Source organism: Coregonus lavaretus (assembly GCF_964263955.1).
Source record: "Coregonus lavaretus genome assembly, chromosome: 22".
NCBI lineage: Eukaryota > Metazoa > Chordata > Actinopteri > Salmoniformes > Salmonidae > Coregonus > Coregonus lavaretus.
In genome coordinates, this window is record NC_140009.1 from 4,500,398 (window position 1) to 4,523,440 (window position 23,043).

General features: G+C 45.4%; 1 protein-coding gene across 1 annotated transcript in view; it reads right to left on the reverse strand.

The window, feature by feature from the left end:
- LOC311149471 (arginine-glutamic acid dipeptide repeats protein-like) overlaps positions 1-23,043 on the reverse strand; it is a gene marked incomplete at its 3' end in the record, with an annotated part of 351,192 nt that overhangs the window by 168,083 nt on the left and 160,066 nt on the right. The window lies entirely within an intron of this gene.

A 23,043-nucleotide genomic window follows, 5' to 3' on the forward strand; every position in this document is an offset into this window, starting at 1 on the left:
AGAGACAGACAGACAACGAGACAGACAGACAGAGAGACAGAGAGACAGATACACAGAGAGACAGACAGACAACAAGACAGACAGACAGACAGATACACAGAGAGACAGACAGACAACGAGACAGACAGACAGACAGAGAGAGAGAGAGAGACAGAGATAGACAGACAGACAGACAGAGACAGACAGAAAGACAGAGAGACAGAGACAGACAGACAGACAGAAAGAGACAGACAGAGAGACAGAGAGACAGACAGACAGAGACAGACAGACTTCAGGTATTGTATCCATATTCAGCAGCAGCTCTGGCCATTAGACCAGGGTTTTCTGTATCCATATTCAGCAGCAGCTCTGGCCATTAGACCAGGGTTTTCTGTATCCATATTCAGCAGCAGCTCTGGCCATTAGACCAGGGTTTTCTGTATCCATATTCAGCAGCAGCTCTGGCCATTAGACCAGGGTTTTCCTCCAGTCAGATTCAATTGGAACTAGAGTAATAGGATGAAGTCGTTTTTTGGAGCAGGACAAGAGTTGTGTCCCAAACGGCACCCTATTCCCTACATAGTGCACTACTTTAGACCAGAGTCCTACAGGCCCTGCCTATATAAGTCCACTATATAATAGTGGATAGGGTGCTATTTGGGATGCAAGACAGGGTTGCCTTTAAAAAGCAAACAGCAGAAACACAGAACCTCAAGGGAAAATCATGCTATTGTTCCACTCCATTTAGAGTGGAGAGGCAGTGTCATAAGACTGTTTAATACTGCTTTAACACACACACAGACACACTAGTACCACTCCCCCTGCACCCCACTAAACAATATATAATTCAGTTACCCTGCCTAACTATGTCCAGTTATCACTCGAGTTGACGGATGTGTGTGAATCTCTCTCTCTCACACACACACACACACTCCCGTCCCCCTTCCTCTCATTTCTCAATGTGGCCAAATTCCATAATATAATATATAATAATATATAATAATATATAATAATAACCCATAACCCATAACCCTGCCATGGCCTCCCCAGCCGCTGCAGCTCTGGTGCATTGAGTGTGCGTGTGTGTGTGTGTGTGTGTGACTCCGGTGCATTGTGTGTGTGTGTGTGTGTGTGTGTGTGTGTGTGTGTGTGTGTGTGTGTGTGTGTGTGTGACTCCGGTGCATTGTGTGTGTGTGTGTGTGTGTGTGTGTGTGTGTGACTCCGGTGCATTGTGTGTGTGTGTGTGTGTGTGTGTGTGTGACTCCGGTGCATTGTGTGTGTGTGTGTGTGTGTGACTCCGGTGCATTGTGTGTGTGTGTGTGACTCCGGTGCATTGTGTGTGTGTGTGTGTGTGTGACTCCGGTGCATTGTGTGTGTGTGTGTGACTCCGGTGCATTGTGTGTGTGTGTGTGTGTGTGTGTGTGTGTGTGTGTGACTCCGGTGCATTGTGTGTGTGTGTGTGTGTGTGACTCCGGTGCATTGTGTGTGTGTGTGTGTGTGTGTGTGTGTGACTCCGGTGCATTGTGTGTGTGTGTGTGTGTGACTCTGGTGCATTGTGTGTGTGTGTGTGACTCCGGTGCATTGTGTGTGTGTGTGTGTGTGTGTGACTCCGGTGCATTGTGTGTGTGTGTGTGTGTGTGTGTGTGTGTGTGTGACTCCGGTGCATTGTGTGTGTGTGTGTGTGTGTGTGTGACTCCGGTGCATTGTGTGTGTGTGTGTGTGTGTGTGTGTGTGTGTGTGTGTGTGTGTGTGTGTGTGACTCCGGTGCATTGTGTGTGTGTGTGACTCCGGTGCATTGTGTGTGTGTGTGTGTGACTCCGGTGCATTGTGTGTGTGTGTGTGACTCCGGTGCATTGTGTGTGTGTGTGTGTGTGTGTGTGTGTGACTCCGGTGCATTGTGTGTGTGTGTGTGACTCCGGTGCATTGTGTGTGTGTGTGTGTGTGTGTGTGTGTGTGTGACTCCGGTGCATTGTGTGTGTGTGTGTGACTCCGGTGCATTGTGTGTGTGTGTGTGTGTGTGTGTGACTCCGGTGCATTGTGTGTGTGTGTGTGACTCCGGTGCATTGTGTGTGTGTGTGTGTGTGTGTGTGTGTGACTCCGGTGCATTGTGTGTGTGTGTGTGACTCCGGTGCATTGTGTGTGTGTGTGTGTGTGTGTGTGTGTGTGTGTGACTCCGGTGCATTGTGTGTGTGTGTGTGTGTGTGTGTGACTCCGGTGCATTGTGTGTGTGTGTGTGTGTGTGTGTGTGTGTGTGTGTGTGTGTGTGTGTGTGTGTGACTCCGGTGCATTGTGTGTGTGTGTGACTCCGGTGCATTGTGTGTGTGTGTGTGTGACTCCGGTGCATTGTGTGTGTGTGTGTGACTCCGGTGCATTGTGTGTGTGTGTGTGTGTGTGTGTGTGTGACTCCGGTGCATTGTGTGTGTGTGTGTGACTCCGGTGCATTGTGTGTGTGTGTGTGTGTGTGTGTGTGTGTGTGACTCCGGTGCATTGTGTGTGTGTGTGTGACTCCGGTGCATTGTGTGTGTGTGTGTGTGTGTGTGTGACTCCGGTGCATTGTGTGTGTGTGTGTGACTCCGGTGCATTGTGTGTGTGTGTGTGTGTGTGTGTGTGTGACTCCGGTGCATTGTGTGTGTGTGTGTGACTCCGGTGCATTGTGTGTGTGTGTGTGTGTGTGTGTGTGTGTGTGACTCCGGTGCATTGTGTGTGTGTGTGTGACTCCGGTGCATTGTGTGTGTGTGTGTGTGTGTGTGTGACTCCGGTGCATTGTGTGTGTGTGTGTGACTCCGGTGCATTGTGTGTGTGTGTGTGTGTGTGTGTGTGTGTGTGTGTGTGTGTGTGTGTGTGACTCCGGTGCATTGTGTGTGTGTGTGTGTGACTCCGGTGCATTGTGTGTGTGTGTGTGTGTGTGTGTGTGTGACTCCGGTGCATTGTGTGTGTGTGTGTGTGTGTGTGTGTGTGTGTGTGTGTGTGTGACTCCGGTGCATTGTGTGTGTGTGTGTGTGACTCCGGTGCATTTTGTGTGTGTGTGTGTGTGTGTGACTCCGGTGCATTGTGTGTGTGTGTGTGACTCCGGTGCATTGTGTGTGTGTGTGTGTGTGTGTGTGTGTGTGTGTGACTCCGGTGCATTGTGTGTGTGTGTGTGTGACTCCGGTGCATTGTGTGTGTGTGTGTGTGTGTGTGTGACTCCGGTGCATTGTGTGTGTGTGTGTGTGTGTGTGACTCCGGTGCATTGAGTGTGTGTGTGACTCCAGGGCATTGTGTGTGTGTGTGTGTGTGACTCCGGTGCATTGTGTGTGTGTGTGACTCCGGTGCATTGTGTGTGTGTGTGTGTGTGTGTGTGTGTGTGTGTGTGTGTGTGTGTGTGTGTGTGTGTGTGACTCCGGTGCATTGAGTGTGTGTGTGACTCCGGTGCATTGTGTGTGTGTGTGTGACAGACCAGGTAGAGCAGCTAGGATGTGCTGCTAATTAAATGTGACTGGTGGCTCCTTAACAAAAACATTCACCTGGGCCCACCGAGCACTACATAGGGAATAGGGTGGCATTTCTGCTGCTGCGAGAAGACCAGGGTAGACCAGGGGGTTAGGCTGAAACAGACCAGGGGGTTAGGCTGAAACAGACCAGGGGTTACCAGGGGGTTAGGCTGAAACAGACCAGGGTAGACCAGGGGGTTAGGCTGAAACAGACCAGGGGGTTAGGCTGAAACAGACCAGGTGTTACCAGGGGGTTAGGCTGAAACAGACCAGGGGTTACCAGGGGGTTAGGCTGAAACAGACCAGGGGTTACCAGGGGGTTAGGCTGAAACAGACCAGGGGTTACCAGGGGGTTAGGCTGAAACAGACCAGGGGTTACCAGGGGGTTAGGCTGAAACAGACCAGGGGTTACCAGGGGGTTAGGCTGAAACAGACCAGGGGGTTAGGCTGAAACAGACCAGGGGTTACCAGGGGGTTAGGCTGAAACAGACCAGGGGGTTAGGCTGAAACAGACCAGGTGTTACCAGGGGGTTAGGCTGAAACAGACCAGGTGTTACCAGGGGGTTAGGCTGAAACAGACCAGGGGTTACCAGGGGGTTAGGCTGAAACAGACCAGGGGTTACCAGGGGGTTAGGCTGAAACAGACCAGGGGTTACCAGGGGGTTAGGCTGAAACAGACCAGGGTAGACCAGGGGGTTAGGCTGAAACAGACCAGGGGTTAGCTGTAACCCGGGGTTACCAGGAGGTTAAGCTGTAACCCGGGGTTACCAGGAGGTTAAGCTGTAACCCTGGGTTACCAAGGGGTTAGGATGTAACCCGGGGTTACCAAGGGGTTAGGCTGTAACCCGGGGTTACCAGGGGGTTAAACTGTAACCAGGGGTTACCAGGGGGTTAGGCTGTAACCAGCCAACACGTAGCTAACTCTACATAATCTGAAAGAAAAACATCACAAAACAGATAAAAATGAATTATTCCAATTCTATTTCAGGTCTCTTTGTAAGCAGAAACATCAAGAGGTTTATCTGAATGTTTTAATCAAAGGTAGACGAATTGATTCTGCCTGGCAAAATATTAATTATAAAGGGCTCGCTGCACACGCACACAAAGTCAGGTGAGCACACACACACACGCCCAAGGTTGTATCAAAAGCACTGACGCATTCATCTCATTCTCACTATTGATTGAAATAGTACACATGTAATGATCCAAAACCAATTAGTGTGTGGGTGTATGTTGGGGATGCGGCCTCGCTGCCCTTTACCCAACACTGAACTCTCTGAGCAGCCTTTGGAGCAGAGAAGACATGCTAACTGATACACACACACACACACACACACACACACACACACACACACACACACACACACACACACACACAGAGGGAGAGATGGGGGAGGGCCTCCTTGGCCTCTCTGAACCTGCCTTTAAATATTATACAAAAGCCTTACAGACAGACAGACAGCATTTCAAAGTCGCTGACATGGCAGAGTTAGCATTAGCATTTAGGAAGCACTGACGTAGCAGGAGACATGTTGTCCCAAATGGCACCCTATTCTCCCTACATAGTGCACTACTTTTGACCAGGGCCCTATGTGTAGTAGTGCACTATGTAGGGAATAGGGTGCCATTTGGGATGCACAAGTGGTCTTTAACAGGTGGGAGGAGGAGGAGAGGTGGTGTTTAACAGGTAGGAGGAGGAGGAGAGGTGGTCTTTAACAGGTAGGAGGAGGAGGAGAGGTGGTCTTTAACAGGTAGGAGGAGGAGGAGAGGTGGTCTTTAACAGGTAGGAGGAGGAGGAGGAGAGGTGGTCTTTAACAGGTAGGAGGAGGAGGAGGAGAGGTGGTCTTTAACAGGTAGGAGGAGGAAGAGGAGAGGTGGTCTTTAACAGGTAGGAGGAGGAGGAGGAGAGGTGGTCTTTAACAGGTAGGAGGAGGAGAGGTGGTCTTTAACAGGTAGGAGGAGGAGGAGGAGAGGTGGTCTTTAACAGGTAGGAGGAGGAGGAGAGGTGGTCTTTAACAGGTAGGAGGAGGAGGAGGAGAGGTGGTCTTTAACAGGTAGGAGGAGGAGGAGGAGAGGTGGTCTTTAACAGGTAGGAGGAGGAGGAGGAGGAGGAGAGGTGGTCTTTAACAGGTAGGAGGAGGAGGAGAGGTGGTCTTTAACAGGTAGGAGGAGGAGAGGTGGTCTTTAACAGGTAGGAGGAGGAGGAGAGGTGGTCTTTAACAGGTAGCAGGAGGAGAGGTGGTCTTTAACAGGTGGGAGGAGGAGGAGAGGTGGTCTTTAACAGGTAGGAGGAGGAGAGGTGGTCTTTAACAGGTAGGAGGAGGAGAGGTGGTCTTTAACAGGTAGGAGGAGGAGGAGAGGTGGTCTTTAACAGGTAGGAGGAGGAGGAGAGGTGGTCTTTAACAGGTAGGAGGAGGAGGAGGAGAGGTGGTCTTTAACAGGTAGGAGGAGGAGGAGGAGAGGTGGTCTTTAACAGGTAGGAGGAGGAGGAGAGGTGGTCTTTAACAGGTAGGAGGAGGAGAGGTGGTCTTTAACAGGTAGGAGGAGGAGGAGGAGAGGTGGTCTTTAACAGGTAGGAGGAGGAGGAGGAGAGGTGGTCTTTAACAGGTAGGAGGAGGAGGAGAGGTGGTCTTTAACAGGTAGGAGGAGGAGGAGAGGTGGTCTTTAACAGGTAGGAGGAGGAGGAGGAGAGGTGGTCTTTAACAGGTAGGAGGAGGAGGAGAGGTGGTCTTTAACAGGTAGGAGGAGGAGAGGTGGTCTTTAACAGGTGGGAGGAGGAGGAGAGGTGGTCTTTAACAGGTAGGAGGAGGAGGAGAGGTGGTCTTTAACAGGTAGGAGGAGGAGGAGAGGTGGTCTTTAGCAGGTAGGAGGAGGAGAGGTGGTCTTTAACAGGTAGGAGGAGGAGAGGTGGTCTTTAGCAGGTAGGTTAAATACGCAAAAGATCAGTGTAAAACGCCAGAAAAGCTGCTTATTTTCAGAATGAGATGGTCACAATACCAACATTTTACTAACGATGTGATACCAGGCCAAGTATCACGATCCCGAGTAGTCTGGTAACACCCCCACCCCCACCGGTTCTATACGTTCTGCACGTGTGCTGCACAACCCCCTGATATTCACACCTCTAATCAATACAACACACTGAATTTAACCCCCTGATATTCACACCTCTAATCAATACAACACACTGAATTTAACCCCCTGATATTCACACCTCTACTCAATACAACACACTGAATTTAACCCCCTGATATTCACACCTCTACTCAATACAACACACTGAATTTAACCCCCTGATATTCACACCTCTACTCAATACAACACACTGAATTTAACCCCCTGATATTCACACCTCTACTCAATACAACACACTGAATTTAACCCCCTGATATTCACACCTCTACTCAATACAACACACTGAATTTAACCCCCTGATATTCACCTCTACTCAATACAACACACTGAATTTAACTTCACACTGTATAATAGGAAAGGCTACTGCAGAGAACAGCTGTTTGGCTCATCTCCAAAGGCCTAGCTGTGATTGGGCAGGAGGACTATAGTAAGGAACAGAAATGCATAATGATCTGCATTTTCATTGTGGCTCACACTAGGCCTATATTAAACCATTTTTAGTCTTCAGACAACCTTACATACAGCCCCCCCCCGCCCGCCCTCCCACACACCTCTCTCTCTCTCTCTCTCACACACACACACACACACACACACACACCTCCCAAAAGTTAGGCACCAAAGAGAATTTAAGGAACACAAGAACAAGGGATCCAATCAAATGTTATTCGTCACATGCTTGGTAAACAACCGGTGTAGACTACCAGTGAAGTGCTTACTGACGGGTCCTTCCCAACAACAGGTGTAGACTAACAGGGAAGTGCTTACTGACGGGTCCTTCCCAACAACAGGTGTAGACTACCAGTGAAGTGCTTACTGACGGGTCCTTCCCAACAACAGGTGGAGACTACCAGTGAAGTGCTTACTGACGGGTCCTTCCCAACAACAGGTGGAGACTACCAGGGAAGTGCTTACTGACGGGTCCTTCCCAACAACAGGTGGAGACTACCAGTGAAGTGCTTACTGACGGGTCCTTCCCAACAACAGGTGGAGACTACCAGTGAAGTGCTTACTGACGGGTCCTTCCAAACAACAGGTGGAGACTACCAGGGAAGTGCTTACTGACGGGTCCTTCCCAACAACAGGTGGAGACTACCAGTGAAGTGCTTACTGACGGGTCCTTCCAAACAACGCAGAGAGAAAGAAAATAGAGAAATAATAGAAAAGTAATAATAACTACACAATGAGTAACGATAGTTTAGCTAGATACACTGGGTACCAGTACCAAGTCCATGTGCAGGGGTACGAGGTAATGGAGGTAGAAATGTACATATAGCTAGGAATAAAGGGACTAGGCAACAGGATAGATAATAGACAGTAGCAGCAGTATACTGTAGGTAGGGGTAAAGTGACTAGGCAACAGGATAGATAATAAACAGTAGCAGCAGTATACTGTAGGTAGGGGTAAAGTGACTAGACAACAGGATAGATAATAGACAGTAGCAGCAGTATACTGTAGGTAGGGGTAAAGGGACTAGACAACAGGATAGATAATAGACAGTAGCAGCAGTATACTGTAGGTAGGGGTAAAGTGACTAGACAACAGGATAGATAATAGACAGTAGCAGCAGTATACTGTAGGTAGGGGTAAAGGGACTAGACAACAGGATAGATAATAGACAGTAGCAGCAGTATACTGTAGGTAGGGGTAAAGGGACTAGGCAACAGGATAGATAATAGACAGTAGCAGCAGTATACTGTAGGTAGGGGTAAAGTGACTAGGCAACAGGATAGATAATAGACAGTAGCAGCAGTATACTGTAGGTAGGGGTAAAGTGACTAGACAACAGGATAGATAATAGACAGTAGCAGCAGTATACTGTAGGTAGGGGTAAAGTGACTAGGCAACAGGATAGATAGACAGTAGCAGCAGTATACTGTAGGTAGGGGTAAAGTGACTAGACAACAGGATAGATAATAGACCGTAGCAGCAGTATACTGTAGGTAGGGGTAAAGTGACTAGACAACAGGATAGATAATAGACAGTAGCAGCAGTATACTGTAGGTAGGGGTAAAGGGACTAGACAACAGGATAGATAATAGACAGTAGCAGCAGTATACTGTAGGTAGGGGTAAAGTGACTAGACAACAGGATAGATAATAGACAGTAGCAGCAGTATACTGTAGGTAGGGGTAAAGTGACTAGACAACAGGATAGATAATAGACAGTAGCAGCAGTATACTGTAGGTAGGGGTAAAGTGACTAGACAACAGGATAGATAATAGACAGTAGCAGCAGTATACTGTAGGTAGGGGTAAAGTGACTAGACAACAGGATAGATAATAGACAGTAGCAGCAGTATACTGTAGGTAGGGGTAAAGTGACTAGACAACAGGATAGATAATAGACAGTAGCAGCAGTATACTGTAGGTAGGGGTAAAGGGACTAGACAACAGGATAGATAATAGACAGTAGCAGCAGTGTATGTGGTGCAAAAAAGGGTCATAGCAGATGGTTAAATAGTTAACCAAATAGCTAGCCAGATTAACTATTCAGCAGTCTTATGGCTTGGGGGTAGAAGCTTGTTCAGGGTCCTGTTGGTTCCAGACTTGGTGCATCGGTACCGCTTGCCGTGCGGTAGCAGAGAGAACAGTCTATGACTTGGGTGGCTTTCCAAACGTGTGCATAGCCAAGGTACCATGTTGTCAGGTAGCTAGCCAGGTAACATGACTAAACAAGGTCGCTTGTTATCCAACCAAAAACACGTGGGCCACAAGTAGTTTAAAACGGCCCGCGACATGGTTTATCAAATGATATAACGTGTGCGCCAATTCGCAATAGAAAGGGGTTCGGGCTAGAAACTAACGGTTTTCAGTGATGTAAAGGCACAAGCATGACTGTCACCCTCCATTTTTTCTCTATAGCAGTGCCACTGTCCCCAGCTCCCATCACTGTCCCCAGCTCTCCATCACTGTCCCCAGCCCACCATCACTGTCCCCAGCTCTCCATCACTGTCCCCAGCTCTCCATCACTGTCCCCAGCTCCCATCACTGTCCCCAGCTCTCCATCACTGTCCCCAGCTCTCCATCACTGTCCCCAGCTCTCCATCACTGTCCCCAGCCCACCATCACTGTCCCCAGCTCTCCATCACTGTCCCCAGCTCTCCATCACTGTCCCCAGCTCTCCATCACTGTCCCCAGCCACCATCACTGCCCCCAGCTCTCCATCACTGTCCCCAGCTCTCCATCACTGTCCCCAGCCCTCCATCACTGTCCCCAGCTCTCCATCCCTGTCCCCAGCTCTCCATCACTGTCCCCAGCTCTCCATCACTGTCCCCAGCTCACCATCCCTGTCCCCAGCTCTCCATCACTGCCCCCAGCTCTCCATCCCTGTCCCCAGCTCTCCATCACTGTCCCCAGCCCTCCATCACTGTCCCCAGCTCTCCATCACTGTCCCCAGCTCTCCATCACTGTCCCCAGCTCTCCATCCCTGTCCCCAGCTCTCCATCACTGTCCCCAGCTCTCCATCACTGTCCCCAGCTCTCCATCACTGTCCCCAGCTCTCCATCACTGTCCCCAGCTCTCCATCACTGTCCCCAGCTCTCCATCACTGTCCCCAGCTCTCCATCACTGTCCCCAGCTCTCCATCACTGTCCCCAGCCCACCATCATGGCAAATAACATTTAAAAACGGATGGAAATGCGCATAAAGAACAGACAGAGAGAAGCAGCTGAGTAGGCTAATGGCTGGTTAGGGGATGAGGCTGATTGCTCACAGCTGAGTAGGCTAATGGCTGGTTAGGGGATGAGGCTGATTGCTCACAGCTGATATGACATATCTGACAACACGCTCTGAACGCTGATTTTCTATTTGTAGGACGCGTACAGATTCTATGCTCAGTCATTAATGTCGATATGAGAAACATACTCCATTACTCATTGGTAATGTTAGCTTGCCTACTTAGATGCTAACATAGCTAGCTAACGTTAATACACTGAACAAAAATATAAACGCAACATGTAAAGTGTTGGTCCCATGTTTCATGAGCTGAAATAAGAGATCCCAGATATTTTTTCATACGCACATAACGTTTTTTCTCAATTTTTTGGGCACACATTTATTTGCATCCCTGTTGGTGAGCATTTCTCCTTTGCCAAGATAATCCATCCACCTGACAGGTGTGGCATATCAATAAGCTGCTTAAACAGCATGATCACTACACAGGTGCACCTTGTGCTGGGGACAATAAAAGGCCACTCACAACACAATGCCACAGATGTTTTGAAGGAGCGTGCAACTGGCATGCTGACTGCAGGAATGTCCACCAGAGCTGTTGCCAGAGAATTCAACGTTCATTTATCTACCATAAGTTGCCTCCAGTGTCGTTTTAGAGAATTTGGCAGTACATCCAACCGGCCTCACAACCGCAGACCACGTGTAACCACGCCAGCCCAGGATCTCCAGATCCGGCTTCTTCACCTGTGGGATCGTCTGAGACCAGCCACCCGGACAGCTGATGAAACTGTGGGTTTGCACAACCGAAGAATTTCTGCACAAACTGTCAGAAACCATCTCAGGGAAGCTCATCTGCGTGCTCGTCGTCCTCACCAGGGTCTTGACCTGACCGCAGTTTGGCGTCGTAAACGACTTCAGTGGGCAAATGCTCACCTTCGATGGCTACTGGCACACGGTAGAAGTGTGCTCTTCACAGATGAATCACTGTTTCAACTGTACTGGGCAGATAGCAGACAGCATGCATGGCGTCGTGTGGGTGAGCGGTTTGCTGATGTCAACGTTGTGAACAGAGTGCCCCATGGTGGCAGTGGGATTATGGTATAGGCAGGCATAAGCTACGGACAACGAACTCAATTGCATTTTATCAATGGCAATTTGAATGCACAGAGATACCGTGACGAGATCCTGAGGCCCATTTTCGTGCCATTAATCCACTGTAATCACCTCATGTTTTAACATGATAATGCACGGCCCCATGTCGCAAGGATCTGTACACAGCTCCTGGAAGCTGAAAACATCCCATGGATGCTCTGGATCAACGTGTACGACAGCGTGTTCCAGACCACATTCCACAATCAACAGCCTGATCAACTCTACGTGAAGGAGATGTGTCGCGCTGCATGAGGCAAATGGTGTTCACACCTGACTGTTTCTTATTAAGGTATCATTCCCTGTCATGAGAAATCCATAGATCAGGGCCTAATTAATTTATTGAAATGTACCGATTTCCATATATGAACTGTAAACTCAGTAAAATCTTTGAAATTGTTGCACGTTGCTTTTTATATTTTTGTTGAATAATTTGCATCATTGAAACATACATGCAGCTATAATGTGTTTCTTATCAACTGTAACCGCAGCATTATTTCGAACATGCATTCCAAAGTTTCCCAGTCAGGAACCAAGTTTGTTGTGTGGAGTGCATGATGACAGCCGGAGGAGAAGGTAACGTTAGTGAGAACATGATCTGTTCGCACTAGGGCCGGGCGATACACAACATTAATTAGATTATGTTTTGCACGATATTCCAAATTCCTGTATGCAGGCAAGTGGGTTCGATCCCCGGGACCACCCATACACACTTTGGATAAAAGCTAAATGGCGTATTATTATTTTTCGTTTTTATAAGCATTTATGTCCGCTTGTTCTAAAGCAGTCTTTTTGGTCTCGTCTCATTAGCTCCTTCTGTGCTGTGCACCTTCCCATTTACACCAGAGACCTGTATATAATGACGAGATGCTCATGTCTCCTTCCTAACAATGGGAGTCGTTGTCCCAAAGGCTGGAAGGCAGGCGACAAGCTTTTGTCCAAAATAAGCCCATAGAAACATACAGGGCTTATTTTGGACAGAGGTGAAACCTCTCGCTTCGGCTCTTCCTCTCTAATTACACAAACACCAAGCCCCTCCCCCCTGCCACTCACACCAAGCCCCTCCCCCTGCCACTCACACCAAGCTCCTCCCCCTGCCACTCACACCAAGCTCCTCCCCCTGCCACTCACACCAAGCCCCTCCCCCTGCCACTCACACCAAGCCCCTCCCCCTGCCACTCACAACAAAGATGAGAGATCACGTTTTTTCCTCACTCACAAGCGGTTTCAACTCGCCATTTGCATTTGAGGTTTGGTCCAACAGAATCGGTCATTTGGACAGCGAAACACATTATTACCAAAAAATTATGTCTCAGAGGAGAAGTTAACCTTTCGAACATTACCCTTATGTCTCAACTTAAACTGAGCAGACACTACTAAAACAGAGGTATCATCGATTGATAATGGAAAATGAACGCTCAGTTGGTTGCAAGCGGCATTGCGGTAACACGTACCGCTAGCAGCATTTTTAGCCAAAGAATGTTATACTAGCCGACTAGTCTGTGTTTTATAAACGTGCAATAAGCATAACACACAATTAGATAAGGAATTGGCAACTTGTTCTCATTCTGAGAAATAAGATAGGCCACTTGATTTCAACATCTGAACAAAGTGGACAGGCTAGCGTGCTCTTACAACAGTTGGAGACGGACAGAAGGGTGTGTTCATAACAACTCAACTGTTCTGCCTTGTTAGCAAATAGATCCAAGTTGGCTACATTTTAAATATAAAAGATCAGCTGGCTACTCACTAGCACATGGCCTTGTGCTTGAGAGATTGTTTAGGAGACCTGTGATCATTTTCAATAACGCCTGCTACAAGAAATCAGTCATTATTAGTGAATGTTCATTATGCACGGTTGTGTTTTCATTTTGACAAATCTACAGAGTCACGTGGTTGTCCTATTTTCAGATCAAAACGGTGAATATCACTGAAAAGTGACGCGTTTGCATCCCCGTGTGTTCAACAGGCACCAAACGGAATGAAAACAGACAAACAGGGAGGGACTATCTGGACTTATCCAATAAATAAATACATCTCATTTTTATTTTCTGTTTCAAAACGTTTTGCTACAGCCTGCCCTATTGAAGGTGACCAATGCAGGCAGCGATACAAAAAGCAAATCGCTAACAAAAGAAGACGTAACTAAGTGGATCTGGATAAGAGTGTCCGCTTAATGAGTAACATGTAGACGTAAAATTAGTAGCTTCCATCTTGTCAACCTGCCTCCGTGTATCATCATCGCATTGTTATTGATCTGGTTGTGTTATCTACAGCTGTTATTGATCTGGTAGTTATCTACAGCTGTTATTGATCTGGTAGTTATCTACAGCTGTTATTGATCTGGTAGTTATCTACAGCTGTTATTGATCTGGTAGTTATCTACAGCTGTTATTGATCTGGTAGTTATCTACAGCTGTTATTGATCTGGTTGTGTTATCTACAGCTGTTATTGATCTGGTTGTGTTATCTACAGCTGTTATTGATCTGGTAGTGTTATCTACAGCTGTTATTGATCTGGTAGTGTTATCTACAGCTGTTATTGATCTGGTAGTGTTATCTACAGCTGTTATTGATCTGATAGTTATCTACAGCTGTTATTGATCTGGTAGTGTTATCTACAGCTGTTATTGATCTGATAGTTATCTACAGCTGTTATTGATCTGGTAGTGTTATCTACAGCTGTTATTGATCTGGTTGTGTTATCTACAGCTGTTATTGATCTGGTAGTTATCTACAGCTGTTATTGATCTGGTTGTGTTATCTACAGCTGTTATTGATCTGGTAGTTATCTACAGCTGTTATTGATCTGGTAGTGTTATCTACAGCTGTTATTGATCTGGTAGTGTTATCTACAGCTGTTATTGATCTGGTTGTGTTATCTACAGCTGTTATTGATCTGGTAGTGTTATCTACAGCTGTTATTGATCTGGTAGTGTTATCTACAGCTGTTATTGATCTGGTAGTGTTATCTACAGCTGTTATTGATCTGGTAGTGTTATCTACAGCTGTTATTGATCTGGTAGTGTTATCTACAGCTGTTATTGATCTGGTAGTGTTATCTACAGCTGTTATTGATCTGGTTGTGTTCTCTACAGCTGTTATTGATCTGGTTGTGTTCTCTACAGCTGTTATTGATCTGGTTGTGTTCTCTACAGCTGTTATTGATCTGGTTGTGTTCTCTACAGCTGTTATTGATCTGGTTGTGTTCTCTACAGCTGTTATTGATCTGGTAGTGTTATCTACAGCTGTTATTGATCTGGTAGTGTTATCTACAGCTGTTATTGATCTGGTTGTGTTATCTACAGCTGTTATTGATCTGGTAGTGTTATCTACAGCTGTTATTGATCTGGTAGTGTTATCTACAGCTGTTATTGATCTGGTAGTGTTATCTACAGCTGTTATTGATCTGGTAGTGTTATCTACAGCTGTTATTGATCTGGTAGTGTTATCTACAGCTGTTATTGATCTGGTAGTGTTATCTACAGCTGTTATTGATCTGGTAGTGTTATCTACAGCTGTTATTGATCTGGTTGTGTTATCTACAGCTGTTATTGATCTGGTTGTGTTATCTACAGCTGTTATTGATCTGGTAGTGTTATCTACAGCTGTTATTGATCTGGTAGTGTTATCTACAGCTGTTATTGATCTGGTTGTGTTATCTACAGCTGTTATTGATCTGGTTGTGTTATCTACAGCTGTTATTGATCTGGTAGTGTTATCTACAGCTGTTATTGATCTGGTAGTTATCTACAGCTGTTATTGATCTGGTAGTGTTATCTACAGCTGTTATTGATCTGGTTGTGTTATCTACAGCTGTTATTGATCTGGTAGTTATCTACAGCTGTTATTGATCTGGTAGTGTTATCTACAGCTGTTATTGATCTGGTAGTGTTATCTACAGCTGTTATTGATCTGGTAGTTATCTACAGCTGTTATTGATCTGGTTGTGTTATCTACAGCTGTTATTGATCTGGTAGTGTTATCTACAGCTGTTATTGATCTGGTAGTTATCTACAGCTGTTATTGATCTGGTAGTGTTATCTACAGCTGTTATTGATCTGGTTGTGTTATCTACAGCTGTTATTGATCTGGTAGTTATCTACAGCTGTTATTGATCTGGTTGTGTTATCTACAGCTGTTATTGATCTGGTAGTTATCTACAGCTGTTATTGATCTGGTTGTGTTATCTACAGCTGTTATTGATCTGGTAGTTATCTACAGCTGTTATTGATCTGGTTGTGTTATCTACAGCTGTTATTGATCTGGTTGTGTTATCTACAGCTGTTATTGATCTGGTAGTTATCTACAGCTGTTATTGATCTGGTTTTGTTATCTACAGCTGTTATTGATCTGGTAGTTATCTACAGCTGTTATTGATCTGGTAGTTATCTACAGCTGTTATTGATATGGTAGTGTTATCTACAGCTGTTATTGATCTGGTTGTGTTATCTACAGCTGTTATTGATCTGGTTGTGTTGTATCTACGGGGCTGCAGCGAGGAGCAGCGAGGTGGAACAAATATATGAAATAGCTGCGGAGCGACGCAGGACATTTATAAAGGCTGTTACAGTCTCTGTGTGACAGTGTCTGCCGGAGGAGTACACACAGAACACTGTAGCCGGAGTCTCCCTGCCTCCCTCCCTCCCTCCCTCCCTCCCTCCCTCTACTGTGACCTGACGGCTGACACAGGCAGACAGCGTGTGTAAAGAGAGGGGGAGGGAGGGAGGGCTGTGACCTGACGGCTGACACAGGCAGACAGCGTGTGTAAAGAGAGGGGGAGGGAGGGAGGGCTGTGACCTGACGGCTGACACAGGCAGACAGCGTGTGTAAAGAGAGGGGGATGGAGGGAGAATGGGAAGAGAACAAAAGAGTAATCTGAAAAAGAGAAGAGATGACATGTTTGAAGAGAGTCAAATCAGGGAATGAAGGTTTTAGTGGCCCTAAGCCTCTACAGCAGGCTGCAGCACATTCATTTAGCCTGGATGATCGGAGCCTGTCTGAGGATCAGAGCACATCAACACCCAGAGAGAAGAGGAGTGTCTAGAAAACACAGGTGGATCTAGTTTAATAAATCAGAGGGCTTCAGTCAGACATGACGTATTAGAGATGTTCTGTAAGTGTAATGAATGACACTTCGTTTTTAATGAAACAAGTAGGGCTGACCCCAATTAGTCGACCGGTCGTTTGTTTGGTCGTTAGGCTGTTGGTCGACCGAGATTGTTTTAGTCGACTAATTGTCGAGCAGAAACAATAATATATATATATATATTTGCGTCCATCTCAGTGAACTTATCCATTGCGTAGGCCTAGATTAAAAGCCAATTTATGCTTGATTCGAAAATGTGGTCGGCGGCTCCATATGGAGGGTGTGACGCAATTACGCAGCCTCCAGAGGAATGCAGAGGCCAAATCGAGCTCCGTACCGCATCGAGCTCCGTACCGCATCGAGCTTAAAAATCTTAAGAAACTCTGAAATAGAAGATTAATCACTTAATGTAACTCCTTAACCTACCAAGAGCTGGAGGACTTTGTCAAATGGCAGAGTTGTTGAGTTTCTTAGCTTACGCAGTAAGTAGAGTCGTTGAAAATACAACCCTTTTGCCATGACATTGTGTATCGCAATGCGCCGCATTGACAATATTGGTTGACGGTAGGTGGGGGCGGTACATCCTGTATAAACACAAACTCACTTTCTTGACAACTGCTCCGCGAAGCAAAAGTAGTATGAATGTCCTGCCTTCTGCTGAGGCCATATCACCATAAATGCTGCACGGCCAATGCAGACGTCGGCTTGACCGTGCGCCCAGATGCACAATGCACTTCCCTCTCCAGAATGCGTTCTCTCCTGCCAATTTGTGCACATTCATGGTTTCATAACTTCATTGTGTGAATTGTTTGCGTTGGATTGTTGGTGTATAGCAATTCCCCATTACATCTATCACCAATAGTACATTTACCGTTAATTCCTATAATTTCTAATCTACAATGTTTGTTACTTTGGTTACGGTCATTTATTTTAATGCATTCAATATTATTATTCCAGTCTTCCTGTTCTCGTTGTCAGAGTGGACACGTTGTTTGCAGAGCGCACAACCTAGGCTACACTTGTGAGAAACAAGTTTTGGTTTATTTAATTCCATTTACGAGTTCTGTCAATTTAGTCATTGTCTTTTGTTTGGAGCGCTCCTGTCAATGTTGAGTAAGAACTGATTACGGTTATCCTGATTACACATAGAAGTAGACCTATAGGCTACCTGGCCTGCACACAAATGTAGGCTTATACAGTGCTTTCGGAAAGTATTCAGACCCCTTGACTTTTTCCACAATTTGTTAGGTTACAGTCTTATTCTTAAATTGATTAAATTGTTTTTTTCCCCTGATCAATCTACACACAATACCCCATAATGACAAAGCAAAAACCGTTGTTTAGAAATGTTTGCCAATTTATTAAAAATAAGAAATGGAAATATCACATTTACATAAGTATTCAGACCCTTTTCTCAGTACTTTCTTGAAGCACCTTTGGCAGCGATTACAGCCTCGAGTCTTCTTGGGTATGACGCTACGAGTTTGGCACACCTGTATTTGGGGAGTTTCTCCCATTCTTCTCTGCAGATCCTCTCAAGCTCTGTCAGGTTGGATGGGGAGCATTGCTGCACAGCTATTTTCAGGTCTCTCCAGAGATGTTAGATCGGGTTCAAGTCCGGGCTCTGGCTGGGCCACTCAAGGACATTCAGAGACTTGTCCTGAAGCCACTCCTGCGTTGTCTTGGCTGTGTGCTTAGGGTTGTTGTCCTGTTGGAAGGTGAACCTTCACCCCAGTCTGAGGTCCTGAGTGCTCTGGAGCAGGTTTTCATCAAGGATCTCTCTGTACTTTGCTCCATTAATCTTTGGCTCGATCCTGACTAGTCTCCCAGTCCCTGTCGCTGAAAAACATCCCCACAGCATGATGCTGCCACCCCCATCCTTCACCATAGGGATGGTGCCAGATTTCCTCCAGACGTGACTCTTAGCATTCAGGCTAAAGAGTTCAACCTTGGTTTGATCAGAACAAATAATATTGTTTCTAATGGTCTGACAGTCCTTTAGGTGCCTTTGGCAAACTACAAGCGTGCTGTCATGTGCCTTTTACTGAGGAGTGGCTTCCGTCTGGCCACTCTACCATAAAGGCCTAATTGGTGGAGTGCTGCAGAGATGGTTGTCCTTCTGGAAGGTTCTGCTATCTACACAGAGGAACTCTAGAGCTCTGTCAGAGTGACTATCAGGTTATGTTTCACCTCCCTGACCAAGGCCCTTCTCTCCTGATTGCTCAGTTTGGCCGGGCGGCCAGCTCTAGGAAGAGTCTTGGTGGTTCCAAGCTTCTTCTATTTAAGAATGATGGAGGACACTGTGTTCTTGGGGACCTTCAATGCTGCAGAAATGTTTTGGTACCCTTCCCCAGATCTGTGCCTTGACACAATCCTTCTCGGAGCCCTACGGACAATTCCTTCGACCTCATGGCTTGGTTTTTGTTCTGACATACACTGTCAACTGTGGGACCTTATATAGACAGGTGTGTGCCTTTCCAAATCATGTCCAATCAATTGAATTTACCACAGGTGGACTCCAATCAAGTTATAGAAACATCAGGGATGATCAATGGAAACAGGATGCACCTGAGCTCAATTTCAAGTCTCATAGCAAAGGGTCTGAGTAGTTATGTAAATAAAGTACTTCTGTTTTTTGTTTTTAATATATTTGCAAAAATGTATAAAAACCTATTTTCACTTTGTCATTATGGGGTATTGCTGAGGAAATTTTTTATTTAACCCAGTTTAGAAGAAGGCTGTAACGTACAAAATGTGTAAAAAGTCAAGGGGTCTGAATACTTTCCGAAGGCACTGTAAATGTGCCCATTTTGGGATCTGATAGTATTTCTGATTGGCTTAACGCACCACCACTAATGACCTGTGGAGCTTCACAAAGTAATGTTTTCTTCACCTCAAACAGCAAGCAAACAAAGTCTGTTTTAACAGCCATTGAAAAATTACAATAGTTCCTCATTGTATTTGAAATCGTTCCAGCTCTCTCCCTTTCCATAACCACCCAGCGTGAAAGGGAAAAATGTCATGCTCTGATCCAGTGGAAATAGGTTCCGGTACTCATTTTGGGTGCTGGTACTTGTTTATATTTAGGAACAGGAGCACCACAATACTTTTCAGCTAATATTCTATAAGAGGAACAGGAGCACCACAATACTTTTCAGCTAATATTCTATAAGAGGAACAGGAGCACCACAATACTTTTCAGCTAACATTCTATAAGAGGAACAGGAGCACCACAATACTTTTCAGCTAACATTCTATAAGAGGAACAGGAGCACCACAATACTTTTCAGCTAACATTCTATAAGAGGAACAGGAGCACCACAATACTTTTCAGCTAACATTCTATAAGAGGAACAGGAGCACCACAATACTTTTCAGCTAATATTCTATAAGAGGAACAGGAGCACCACAATACTTTTCAGCTAATATTCTATAAGAGGAACAGGAGCACCACAATACTTTTCAGCTAACATTCTATAAGAGGAACAGGAGCACCACAATACTTTTCATCTAACATTCTATAAGAGGAACAGGAGCACCACAATACTTTTCAGCTAACATTCTATAAGAGGAACAGGAGCACCACAATACTTTTCAGCTAACATTCTATAAGAGGAACAGGAGCACCACAATACTTTTCATCTAACATTCTATAAGAGGAACAGGAGCACCACAATACTTTTCAGCTAATATTCTATAAGAGGAACAGGAGCTCAAGCAGTAGAACATTTGAGGTGCCGGTACTCAGCTCCGGTGAGCTTCTGCTTCTTATCCCTTGCGCAAACAGCCTACAGCTACCAAGCTCACTGGCGTGGGAAACTGAGGGCCCAGAATATTTTATACAATGTAGCAACTTCGCTAGCCCAAGCTCTGGGCGGGACCCAAGTTAACAGTTGGATACGTTTCAAGTTCGTTGCGGACAGGCCATGGGATTTATATTGATTTCTTTTTAAAAATCAGGATGTTTCCTACCTGCAGGCTGCAATGTTTTTATTTGTTGGCTTTATGGAGGCTATTTTTACATAGTTGGCAATGGCAATAGAAGATACTTTTTAGGTTTGTATCATTTTCATTTAGATTTTGATTTAATTTAGATGAACCACATGACAATGATTTTTGAGATATGAAGACGTTATTATAAATGAAATGAAACTGTTTCACGAAAATGCGCATATGAAAACCATAACTGGCACGCAGATCGGTAGAAATGGCAGGATAAATTGGCATTCCACATGAGAAAGGTGGCCGACTCCTCGTGTAGCCTATTACCGGCAACTTCAGGAGAGTAATGGCAGAATCTATGAAAACCAGCAGGAGCGGGAGGACAATAGTTGGGTTTCTTTTTGTTCTTTTTTTCTGGTTATCTAGATCTCTGGCGCCCTCTTGAGGCATCAAACCGTAAGCTTAAAGCATCAGACAAGCTCAATGCACATAGTTGATTTTATAAAAACATAGGGTGTGTATAAATATGGAAAAATACACGTAGTCGTGTTGCATTCAGGCCATTTTGTTCTTTAGAAGAGAGTCCCCCCTCTACTCTATTCCCTCTTCTCCATCAACCAGTGAAGTGGAGGAGGAGCAGGCCTAGGGGTGTGTGTGTGTGTGTGTGTTTGTGTGTTGGGCAAAGTTTCCCAAACTCTGTCCTGGGAACCCCAAGGGTTTTTTTTGCCCTAGAACTACACAGTTGATTCAAATAATCAAAGCTTGATGATTTGTTGATTATTTTAAATCACCTGTGTAGTGCTTGGACAAAAAAAAAAGAAAATTGTTCACCCCTTGGGAAACACTGGTGTAGGGTCTTATAGACGGAAGTGTGTGTGGCCACAGGGCCTTTGCAGACTAGGCTATTGATTGTACCCAGCTAGCCAGCAGCCACGAGTTCACACACACACGGGGGGGGGAGAGAGAGCTTAGCAGCAAACTGCTAAAATCCCCTATCGACCGACCGCTACCCAGAAAGAGAGAGAGAGCGAAACTGCAAGAAAGAAAGACCGAGCAAGCTCCAGCTCATTCCTACTACAGGAATACTCCCCTAAACCTGTCTCAGAAACACAACTGTACAGGGCCTCGTTTCCCAGATCCTTTGTTAGTAATGTTGCTGTTAAAAACCTTTGCACATCTACGAGTGATCCAGACCATTCGTAGAGCAGCCAAAGTGCATCGTTAGATGCTTTTTGCCTTAAACATAGAATCCGCTAAACATATAATCAAGCTGTTTAGGCTATTTGTCTGACTGCGACTGCTGATAACTTCAGAATGAAGTTGACTACAAATGCAAAGTTTCCAAAGTATTTGCAATTGTTACAAACAAGTGAAGGATAAATGATGCTTCAAATGAAAACCGAGATGACTGCATTAACAGATACATGGGCCTACATAGACAATTCTCAATCTTATTGAAATCAATTTCATGTTCAATCCAGTTCCATTTTGCGACTAGGCTACTGTCTAACTTCTGCCTCAATATATGGGGGATTGGAAGTGATGCAGACAATTACATTGATGGAAGTTACAATCTATCTCCAATATTAAAGCTGATCTACCCCCTAAAAAAAATGGAACAAATAAAAATAACAAATATAGTAAAAAAAATCAAAATAAATCTGCCTCAATGTGTTTCATGATGTGTGACAACAATAATGTGCCCTGTCTGTGATTTAGTGCATTATTATTGGTTAAGCACAGTAGGCCTCCTAAATAATCTATTTGCAGCCATAGGTGGTAATATCTCGAATCATTCGAATGATAAGGTAAGATTTGAATGGAGAAAGCTGACCCGAGAGCAGCGCTGCTTTTCTTTGGATCCACATGGCCTAACAAAAGCACTTAGCGAACGTTCTCTCTACGTGCTTGTTTGGAAAACACTTAAAAAGTTGGCAGGTAAATAGCAACGCAACTGATATGATCATTGTAATGCATAAGTTACATCTCAGCTGGGAAACAAGGCCCTGACCTCGGTTTTCTCCTCCGTCAAGAAAATATGGCGCCGGACAACGTCTTCGGGAAGATTTTAATTTACCGGCCATTTGAGAAATTTACCGGACCCATAGGCATTGGGTACGTAACCCATTAGGGCGTCCAACCACGGTGCTCAGAATGACAGAAATCACATTTAGATTATGGTAATTCATCTTACAAGAACATGCAACTCCTGTAATGAAGCAGTCAAAAAGTAATTAATTTTTTTTTGCCAAAATACAATTTGTGGGAAAACACCATTCTAAAACAGCGGTTCCACATCAAATCAAATTGTATTTGTCACATGCGCCGAATACAACAGGTGTAGACCTTACAGTGAAATGCTTCCTTACAAGCCCTTAACCAACAATGCAGTTTAAAATCTCAGTTAGAAAGAGGGGGAATCTAAAGATGCAACAACTAGGATGGGATGCTAATATGACTAGGATGGGATGCTAATATGACTAGGATGGGTTGCTAATATGACTAGGATGGGTTGCTAATATGACTAGGATGGGTTGCTAATATGACTAGGATGGGATGCTAATATGACTAGGATGGGATGCTAATATGACTAGGATGGGATGCTAA